Below are 10,210 nucleotides of genomic sequence, written 5' to 3' on the forward strand. Positions count from 1 at the left end.
ATGGTAGATACGATCAACATGAAGATGTTCACCGATGATGACTAGTCCGTCTCACGTGATGATCGGACACGGCCTAGTTGACTCGGATCATGTAATCACTTAGATGACTAGAGTGATGTCTCTCTGAGTGGGAGTTCATAAGATGAACTTAATTATCCTGAACATAGTCAAAAGATCTTTGCAAATTATGTCGTAGCTCGCATTTTAGTTCTATTGTTTTAGATATGTTCCTAGAGAAAATTTAGTTGAAAGTTGATAGTAGAAATTATGCGGACTAGGTCCGTAAACTGAGGATTGTCCTCATTGCTGCGTAGAAGGCTTATGTCCTTAATGCATCGCTCGGTGTGCTGAACCTCGAACGTCGTCTGTGGATGTTGCGAACATCTGACATAAACGTTTTGATGACTACGTGATAGTTCAGTGGGTAAAGTTAAATGGTTTAGAAATGAGGCACCAAAGACATTTTGAAATGTCGCGGGACATATGAGATGTTTCGAGGGCTGAAATTGGGATTTCAGGCTCGTGCCCACGTCAGAGGTATAAGACCTCCGACGAGCTTCTTGGCCTACAAACTAAGGGAGAAAAGCTCAATCGTTGAGCTTGTACTCAGATTGTCTGGGTACAACAATCACTTGAATCAAGTGGGAGTTAATCTTCGAGATGAGATAGTGATGTTTCTCCAAAGTCATTGCCACCAAGCTGCTAGAGCTTCGTGATGAACTATAACATATCAGGGATAGATATGATGATCCTTGAAGTATTCGCGATGTTTGCCACCGCGAAACTAGAAGACAAGTAGGAGCATCAATTGTTGATGGTTAGTAAAACCACTAGTTTCAAGAAGGGCAAGGGCAAGAAGGGATACTTCCTGAAACGGCAAAACAGTTGCTGCTCTAGTGAAAACCCAAGTTGAACCCAAACCCGAGACTAAGTGCTTCTGTAATGAGAGGAACGGACACTAAAGCAGAACCACCCTAGATACTTGGTAGATAAGAAGGCAGGCAAGGTTGACGGAAGTATATTGGATACACATTATGGTAATGTGTACTTTACTAGTACTCCTAGTAGCACCAGGGTATTAGATACCGGTTCGGTTGCTAAGTGTTAGTAACTCGAAATAAAAGCTACGAAATAAACAGAGACTAGCTAAAGGTGAGCTGACGATATGTGTTGGAAGTGTTTCCAAGGTTGATATGATCAAGCATCGCACGCTCCCTCTACCATCGAGATTGGTGTTAAACCTAAATAATTGTTATTTGGTGTTTGCGTTGAGCATAGACATGATTGGATTATGTCTATCGCAATACGGTTATTCATTTAAGGAGAATAATGGTTACTCTGTTTATTTGAATAATACCTTCAATGGTCTTGCACCTAAAATGAATGGTTTATTGAATCTCGAGCGTAGTGATACACGTGTTCACGCCAAAAGATATAAGATAGTAATGATAGTACCACCTACTTGTGGCACTGCCATGTAAGTCATATTGGTATAAAATGTATGAAGAAGCTCCATGTTGATGGATCTTTGGACTCACTCGTTTTTGAAAAGTTTGAGACATGCGAACCATGTCTATTGGTATGTACGCATGAAGAAACTCCATGCAGATGGATCGTTTGGACTCACTTGATTTTGAATCACTTGAGACATGCAAATCATACCACATGGGCAAGATGACTGAAAAGCCTCGTTTTCAGTAAGATGGAACAAGAAAGCAACTTGTTGGAAGTAATACATTTTGATGTGTGCAGTCTAATGAGTGCTGAGGCATGAAGTGGATATCGTTATGTTCTTACTTCACAGATGATTTGAGTAGATGTTGAGTATATTTGCTTGATGAAATACAATTCTTAATTATTGAAAGGTTCAAGTAATTTCAGAGTGAAGTTCAAGATCTTCGTGACAAGAGGATAAAATGTCTATGATATGATCATAGAGATGAGTATCTGAGTTACGAGCTTTGGCTCGCAATTAAGACATTGTGGAAATTGTTTCACAATTAATACCGCCTGGAACACCATAGTGTGATGGTGTGTCCGAACATCATAGTTGCACCCTATTGAATATGGAGCGTACCATGATGTCTCTTATCGAATTACCACTATCGTTCATGGGTTAGGCATTAGAGACAACCGCACTCACTTTAATAGGGCACGACGTAATTCCGTTGAGACGACACCATTTGAACTGTGATTTGGAGAAACCTAAATTGTCGTTTCTTAAAAGTTTGGGGCTGCGACGCTTATGTGAAAAAGTTTCGGATTGATAAGCTCGAGCCCAAAGCAGATAAATGCATCTTCATAGGACACCGAAAACAGTTGGGTATACCTCCTAATTCAGATCCGGAAGCAAAAGTGATTGTTTCTAGAATCGGGTCCTTTCTCGAGGAAAAGTTTCTCTCGAAAGAATTGAGTGGGAGGATGGTGGAGACTTGATGAGGTTGTTGAACCATCACTTCAACTAGTGTGTAGCAGGGCACAGGAAGTTGTTCCTGTGGCACCTACACCAGTTGAAGTAGAAGCTTATGATAGTGATCATGAAGCTTCGGATCAAGTCACTACTGAACCTCGTAGGTCGACAAGGACGCGTACTGCTTCGGAGTGGTACAGTAATACTGTCTTGGAGGTCATGTTGCTAGGCAACAATGAACCTACGAGCTATGGAGGAGCGATGGTGGGCCCGGATTCCGACAAATGGCTCGAGGCCATAAAATCCGAGAGAGGATCCATGTATGAAAACAAAGTGTAGACTTTGGAAGAACTACTTGATGGTCGTAAGGCTGTTGGGTATAGATGGATTTTAAAAGGAAGACGGACAATGATGGTAAGTGTCACCATTAAGAAAGCTCAACTTGTCATTAAGATGTTTTCCGACAAGTTCAAGGAGTTGACTACGATGAGGCTTTCTCACTCGTAGCAATGCTAAGAGTCTGTTGGAATTGGATTAGCAGTTGCAGATAGGATGTCAAAACGTTGTTTCCTTGACAATTTTCTTGAGGAAAGGTTATATGTGATACAACCAGAAGGTTTTGACAATCCTGAAATACGCTAACAAGCATGCAAAGCTCCAGCAATCCTTCTAAGGACTGGAGTAAGCATCTCGGAGTTGGAATGTATGCTTTGACAAGATGGTCAAATGTTTTGGGTTTATACAAAGTTTATGAGAAACTTGTATTTCCAAAGAAGTGAGTGGGAGCACTATAGAATTTCTGATGAGTATATGTTGTTGACATATTGTTGATCGGAAATCATGTAGAATTTCTGGAAAGCATATAGGGTTGTTTGAAAGGTGTTTTTCAATAGAAAACCTGGATTAAGCTGCTTGAACATTGAGCATCAAGATCTATGAGGATAGATCAAAAACCGCTAAATGGTACTTTCAAATGAGCACATACCTTGACATGATCTTGAAGGTGTTCAAGATGGATCAGTCAAATAAGGAGTTCTTACCTGAGTTGTAAGGTATGAAGTTAAGACTTAAAGCTCGACCACGGCAGAAGAGAGAGAAAGGAAGAAGGTCGTCCCCTATGCTTCAGACGTATGCTCTATAGTATGCTATGTTGTGTACCGCACCGGAAGTGTGCCTTGCCATGAGTCAGTCAAGGGGTACAAGAATGATCCAGGAATGGATCATTGGACAACGGTCAAAATCGTCCTTGGAGTAAATAAGGACATGTTTCTCGATTATGGATGTGATAAAGAGTTCAGCGTAAAGGGTTACGTCGATGCAAGCTTTAACACCTATCCGAGTGACTCTCAGTAGCAAACCGGATACGTATAGTGGAGCAACCATTTGGAATAGCTCCAAGTGGAGCGTGGAAGCAGCATTTACAATATGACCTAGAGATTTGCAAAGTACATACATATCTGAATGTTGCAGACCCGTTGACTAAAAACCTCTCTCACAAGCAAAACATGATCAAACCCCAGAACTCATTGAGTCTTAATCACATGATGATGTGAACTAGCTTAGTGACACTAATAAACTCTTTGGATGTTGGTCACATGGCGATGTGACCTGTGAGTGTTAATCACATGGCGATGTGAACTAGATTGTTGACTCTAGTGCAAGTGGGAGACTATTGGAAATATGCCCTAGAGGCAATAATAAATTAGTTATTATTATTATATTTCCTTGTTCATGATAATCCTTTATTATCCATGCTATAATTGTATTGATAGGAAACTCAGATACATGTGTGGGTACATATACAACACCATGTCCCTAGTAAGCCTCTAGTTGACTAGCTCGTTGATCAATAGATGGTTACGGCTTCCTGACCATGGACATTGGATGTCGTTGACAACGGGATCGAATCATTAGGAGAATGATGTGATGGACGAGACCCAATCCTAAGCCTAGCACAAAGATTGTGTAGTTTGTATGCTAAAGCTTTTCTAATGTCAAGTATCATTTCCTTAGACCATGAGATTGTGCAACTCCCGAATACCATAGGAATGCTTTGGGTGTACCAAACGTCACAACGTAACTGTGAAGCTATAAAGGTGCACTACGGGTATCTCTGAAAGTGTCTGTTGGGTTGGCACGAATCGAGACTGGAATTTGTCACTCCGTGTGACGGAGAGGTATCTCTGGGCCCACTCGGTAGGACATCATCATAATGTGCACAATGTGACCAAGGGGTTGATCACCAGATGATGTGTTACAGAACGAGCAAAGAGACTTGCCGGTAATGAGATTGAACAAGGTATCGGGATACTAACGATCGAATCTCGGGCAAGTACAATACCGCTAGACAAAGGGAATTGTATACGGGATTGATTGAATCCTCGACATCGTGATTCATCCGATGAGCCCATCATGGAACATGTGGGAGCCAACATGGGTATCTAGATCCCGCTGTTGGTTATTGACCGGAGAACGTCTCGGTCATGTCTGCATGGTTCCCGAACCCGTAGGGTCAACACACTTAAGGTTCGATGATGCTAGGGTTATAGGGAATAGATATACATGGTTACCGAATGTTGTTCGAAGTCCCGAATGACATCCCGGACGTCACGAGGAGTTCCGAAATGGTCCGGAGGTAAAGATTTATATATGGGAAGTCCTGTTTTGGTCACCGGAAAAGTTTCGGGTGCTATCGGTAACGTACCGGGACCACTAGGGCCCAAGGCGCCTAGGGATTGGAGAGGGGGTGCCTCCACCTTACTTGGGGGGCAAGTTTCCCCCTCTCCCCCCTTGGCCGCACCCTAGATGGGATATAGGGGCTATCGCACCACTTGGGGTGGGAACCCTAGAGGGGGCGCAGCCCCCTCCCTCTCCCCTATATATAGTTGAGGTCTTTGGGGCTGCCAACACATGATTTGATCTCCCTCTTGGCACAGCCCTACCTCTCTCCCTCCTCGTCTCTCGTAGTGCTTGGCGAAGCCCTGCTGGAGTGCCACGCTCCTCCACCATCACCACGCCGTTGTGAAGCTGCTGGACGGAGTCTTCCCCAACCTCTCCCTCTCTCCTTGCTGGATCAAGGCATGGGAGACGTCACCGGGCTACATGTGTGTTGAACGCGGAGGTGCCATCCGTTCGGCACTAGGATCTCCGGTGATTTGGATCACGACGAGTACGACTCCCTCAACCCCGTTCTCTTGAACACTTCCGCTTAGCGATCTACAAGGGTATGTAGATGCACTCCTCTCTCTCGTTGCTAGTCTCTCCATAGATTGATCTTTGTGATGCGTAGAAATTTTTTGAATTTCTGCTACGTTCCCCAACAGGGGTCGCGTTTAGCGCCGATGTGGGCGAGGATATCAGCCGCTTGATTATTTTCTCTGACCACATGGTGTAATTTGAGCCCCTCGAACCGAGCTGACATTCGAGCCCCCAGTACTTGCGACTTAATGGCCCGTCGTGGTTTGTATGTTATGTCGAACAGGAGGAGCTCAATAGACCATTTAGCAATTCAGCCTGTTGCGTCGCGGTTATTTATTATGTCATTGAGTGGTACTTCGAAGGCCACCGTGATCGAACACTCTTGAAAGTAGTGTCGTAGTTTCCGGGATGCCATGAAGACCGTGTATGCTATCTTTTGATAGTGTGGGTACCGAGATTTGCATGGAGTGAGGACAGTGGACACGTAATATATCGGCTTTTGGAGTGGGAACTTGTGTCCGTCTACCTCTCGTTCGACGACGAGCACTGCACTCACAACTTGGTTTGTTGCGGCTATGTATAATAGTATGGGTTTGCCAATGTTTGGCGCGGTCAGGACTGGGTTTGTAACCAAGAGTGCCTTTATTTCTTCCAGTCCAGCCGTGGCCGCATCCGTCCACTCGAAGTGTTCGGTGCATCGAAGAAGGCGATACAGAGGTAGTGCCTTTTTCTCCTAAGCGGGAGATAAAGCGGCTTAAGGCAGCCACACATCTAGTTAGTTTCTGGAACTGCTTGAGCTCTGTTGGGATAGCCAACTGTGACAAAGCTCGGATTTTTGCCGGATTTGCTTCAATTCCTCTATTGGAAACGATGAAGCCGAGCAATTTCCCGGAGGGTACCCTGAAGACACATTTCTCCGGGTTGAGCTTGATGTCGTATGTTCGGAGGTTGTCGTACGTAAGCCTCAAGTCGTCTATTAAAGTTTCAACATGTCTTGTTTTGATGACCACGTCATCTACATAGGCCTCTACTGTCTTGCTGATTTGTTTTTCCAGGCATGTCTGAATCATGCGTTGATAGGTTGCGCCGGCGTTTTTGAGCCCGAAAGGCATGGTTTTAAAACAGAAGGGGTCGTATGGTGTAATGAAGGCCGTTTTGGCCTGGTCGGACTCCGCCATCTTGAATATGATGGTATCCGGAGTATGCGTCGAGGAAGAACAATGAGTCGTGTCCTGCTGTGGCATCGATGATTTGGTCAATGCGGGGGAGGGGGAAGGGATCCTTATGGCAGGCTTTATTGAGGTCCTTGAAATCGACACATAAGCGCCAGGATTTGTCCTTCTTTGGTACCATTACCAAGTTTGCTAGCCAATCCAGATGTTTGATGTCTCTGATGAATCCGGCCTCGAGTAGCTTGGCTAGCTCCTCTCCCATGGCTTGCCGCTTAGGCTCTGAGAAGCGCCTAAGGGTCTGCTTGGCTGGCTTGTATCCTTTCAGTATATTGAGGCTGTGTTCGGCCAGCCTGCGTGGGATGTCCGTCATGTATGAAGGGTGCCAGGCAAAGATATCTCAATTCTCACACAGGAAATCTCGCAGTGCGGCATCTATTGTGGGGTTCAATTGTGTCCCAATGGAAGCTGTCTTTGTAGGGTCCGTTGGGTGGACCTGGAATTTGACTATCTCGTCCACGGGTTTGAAGGAGGTGGATTTAGGTCGCTTGTCGAGTATCACGTCGTCTCTGTCCACTGTTGCTTGCAGCGTTGTTAGTTCTTCGGTCGCGAGGGCTTCTGATAATGCTTCCAGGGCAAGGGCGGCGGTTTTATTTTCGGCATGGAGTGCGACGTCCGGATCACTAGCTAGAGTGATGATTCTGTTGGGCCCGGGCATTTTGAGTTTCATGTGCCCGTAATGGGGTATAGCCTGGAAACTCGTGAATGCGTCCCGCCCCAAGAGGGCGTGGTATCCGCGGCTGAACGGGGCCACTTGGAATGTAATATCTTTGGACATGTAATTCTCCGGCGTGCCGAATACCACATCCAGTGTGATTTTTCCCGCGCATCGCGCCTCCCGACTAGGGATGATTCCCCTGAAGGTTGTGCTGCTTTGCTCAATGTGGCTCCTGTCAATGTCCATCTTGTTAAGGGTTTCCTCGTAGATGAGGTTTAACCCGCTTCCGCCGTCCATGAGGACTTTAGTGAGCCTGAAGCCGTCCACGATTGGACTGAGGACCAAAGCGGCTGGTGCTCGGACTGTTCGGAACTGAGGTTCGTCACTGGCATTGTAGGTTATAGCCGTGTCGTTCCATGGGTTTATTGTTGCCACATGGCAAACTTCGGCGAGGCTGCGCTGAGCTCGCTTGCGTCTATTATTTGAGGCAAAAGTCTCGAAGACTGTAAATATCGTATTGTTGTTTCCGGCGGGTTGTTGTTCTGCTGTATGGTTTAAGAGGAGATCCTCGCCGCTCTTTGCTACCTGCCGGAGTATCCAACATACTCTAAGGCTATGACTTGGCGTAGTATCCAGTGTGCTGTGAATTTTGCACGGTCCACTGAGCCATCCTTCCAATATGGTTCCACGCCTTGTATCAGGCTTTGGTTTTTTAGTAATTGAATCGGGTAACTTACGAGAGCTTGCCCTTTTAGATCGGACAAAGGGTTTCGTGAGAGCCGGATTGTCCCAGAAGTTCGTTTGGGTTTTCCAGGCGCTTTCCATCGCGCAGTACTTCTACACTATGGCCGCTAAGTCAGCGAAGTGTACTATGTCACGCCGACTTATAGCGTTGAGGATCCCTTTGTCCGTGCAATTTTTGCAGAAGAGTGAGATTATGTCTTCCTCGCGACAGTCCTTAACCCTGTTTAACACAACGAGGAATCTGGCCCAGTAATGATGTACTATCTCTTGTGGCTCTTGTCTGATTTGTTGAATATTGAATAAATCTGGGTGGGTGGGTGGCTTTGAATCCGAATCCTGACCCAATCTGAGACCCAGGGGCAAGGAAGTTCCCGAGCTTAACGGCTCGGGGTCTGGGATGCTGCCCAATTTGTTGGACCCGTCGCCCGATCCTAAGTTCGGGGATTGGATCGTGTCCTCCCGCGAGCAGGTATCCGGCTCAGACAGCTCGGAAATCCGGACACAGTTCGTCCTCAAAATAGAGGGAGAATTCATATGATGATCCTCCACTACCGCCATCTTGTGGGTGACCGGTGGAGAATAAATCTCCCTTTGGTCGGGTTTTAGCCCGATCCGATCATAGTCCGTAGCGACGCCCAGGGTGGCGATGCGATTCAAGAGCTCATTAAGGGAAGAGAGCTCCATTGGATCCATCTGTTCGGCGAGTTCCGAACTGACGTGGAGGCTGTTTTTCATTACCTGAGAAGTCATTGTCGGTGCGAAAGCCAATCGAGCGGTCATGACGAAGCTGCCAGATGGAGAGTCTGGCCTTGGGCCAGTGCTCCTTCAGAGGTGATGTTGTCCCTGACAACGAGGCGGGCCATCAAGCCTTACTGCGACGACATAGAGGAACTCTCAATGAAAGCACCAATGTCGGTGTCAAAACCGACGGATCTCGGGTAGGGGGTCCTAAACTGTGCGTCTAAGGCTAATGGTAACAGGATACTGGGGACACGATGTTTACCCAGGTTCAGGCCCTCTCGATGGAGGTAATGCCCTACTTCCTGCTTGATTGATCTTGATGATATGAGCATTACAAGAGTTGATCTACCACGAGATCAGAGAGGCTAAACCCTAGAAGCTAGCCTATGGTTTGATTGTTATTGTGTCCTACAGACTAAACCCTCCGGTTTATATAGACACTAGAGGGGGCTAGGGTTACACAAAGTCGGTTACAGAAAAGGAGATCTACATCCGAATCGCCAAGCTTGCATTCCACGCCAAGGAGAGTCCCATCCGGACACGGGACGAAGTCTTCAATCTTGTATCTTCATAGTCCAACAGTCCGGCTGTCCGGATACCCCCTTATCCAGCACTCCCTCAGGGGGGCGCACCCCCTCCCCTAGGGCGCGCCCCCTGCCTCATGGGCCCCGTGGACATCCACCGACCTCAACTCCAACTCCATATATTTGCTTTCACGGAGAAAAAATAAGTGAAGAAGGATTCATCGTGTTTTACGATACGGAGCCGCCGCCAAGCCCTAAACACTCTCGGGAGGGCTGATCTGGAGTCCGTTCGGGGCTCCGGAGAGGGGAACCCATCGCCGTCGTCATCATCAACCATCCTCCATCACCAATTTCATGATGCTCACTATCGTGCGCACTACTAGAAAAAGGCCTACTAATGGTGCACCGGTTTTGCCTACTAATGGCGCACTACCGGTGCGCCATTACTAGCACGCCACTAGTATTTTTTTACTAATGGCGCACCATGTAGTGCGCCATTAGTATAGCCTACGGTGCGCCATTAGTATCACTATGGCTTAATCTCGGGTCAATATGCTTAATCTCAGGTCAAATCGCACTCCGTGGTCAAACTTCCCATAAGGTCACCGATCCTCACACTACTCCAGCCCAAGCACGCTTAACTTCAGAGTTCTATCCAACCCCAGCAACAGCTCACTTCACATGCACTTGTTGATATATCTAGCAT

The sequence above is a fragment of the Triticum aestivum genome, chromosome 7B, assembly GCF_018294505.1.
Source record: "Triticum aestivum cultivar Chinese Spring chromosome 7B, IWGSC CS RefSeq v2.1, whole genome shotgun sequence".
NCBI lineage: Eukaryota > Viridiplantae > Streptophyta > Magnoliopsida > Poales > Poaceae > Triticum > Triticum aestivum.